Here is a 1,332-nt window from a genome sequence, read left to right on the forward strand (position 1 = left end):
CCAAGAAGGAGAGTGATGGAGTGCTGCGGCAGATGACCTGGCCTCCACAGTCACCGGACCTGAACCCAATGGAGATGGTTTGGGGTGAGCTGGACTGCAGAGTGAAGGCAAAGGGGCCAACAAGTGCTAAACACCTCTGGGAACTCCTTCAAGACTGTTGGAAAACCATTTCAGGTGACTACCTCTTGAAGCTCATGGAGAGAATGCCAAGAGTGTGCAAAGCAGTAATCAGAGCAAAGGGTGGCTATTTTGAAGAAACTAGAATATAAAACATGTTTTCAGTTATTTCACCTTTTTTTGTTAAGTACATAACTCCACATGTGTTCATTCATAGTTTTCAATCAATCAATCAATCAATTTTATTTATAAAGCCCAATATCACAAATCACAATTTGCCTCACAGGGCTTTACAGCATACGACATCCCTCTGTCCTTATGACCCTCACAGCTGATCAGGAAAAACTCCCCAAAAAACCCTTTAACGGGGGAAAAAAAACGGTAGAAACCTCCGGAAGAGCAACTGAGGAGGGATCCCTCTTCCAGGACGGACAGACGTGCAATAGATGTCGTACAGAACAGATCAACATGATAAATTAACAGTAATCCATATGACACAGGGAGAGAGAGAGAGAGAGGGAGAGAGAGAGAGAGAGCGAGAGAGAGATATGCAGGTAATGACAGTATCTTACAACAACATTAATGGAAGTAATAATATTATAGTTATAGTTCTGGTTACTGTGGTACAATATGTTGAAAGTATGTATTAATACCTGGCAGTATACATGTGTGACAATAATCATATGTGTATAATAACAGAAGAAGTATGACTAATGACTAATGATGGCAGCAGCAGCAGGAGGCATCTGGTTTTGATGCCTTCAGTGAGAATCTACAATGTAAATAGTCATGAAAATAAAGAAAACGCATTGAATGAGAAGGTGTGTCCAAACTTTTGGCCTGTACTGTATATATATATATCCATCCCACTCTGGGGTTGAGGTGAATAAAATAACTGTGTTGTGACCTAAATAACATGCTGTTGCTATCTGCAGGAAGTATTAAAGCATGAAATCCTGCATTTTTAATGTACGAAAGCATCCTGTATCATAACTACATGTGTGCCGTTTGTAACAAACCAAACCGCGTGAAAATCAGTTAAAAATTCAGTGAGTTACTCTATTTTACTTGTGCATACAGCTCCTTCCTCAATAGAAGTGAATGCACTGTGGAGGCGAAGCGAGACCCATCCAAGATGGCGGCCAGCGAGGACGCGCTCAGGCAGTCAATGCGGCATCTATGTATATATGTCTATGCTTCTTCTTCTTCTTCTTC

This window comes from Epinephelus fuscoguttatus, linkage group LG20 (genome assembly GCF_011397635.1).
Source record: "Epinephelus fuscoguttatus linkage group LG20, E.fuscoguttatus.final_Chr_v1".
Taxonomy (NCBI): Eukaryota; Metazoa; Chordata; class Actinopteri; order Perciformes; family Serranidae; genus Epinephelus; species Epinephelus fuscoguttatus.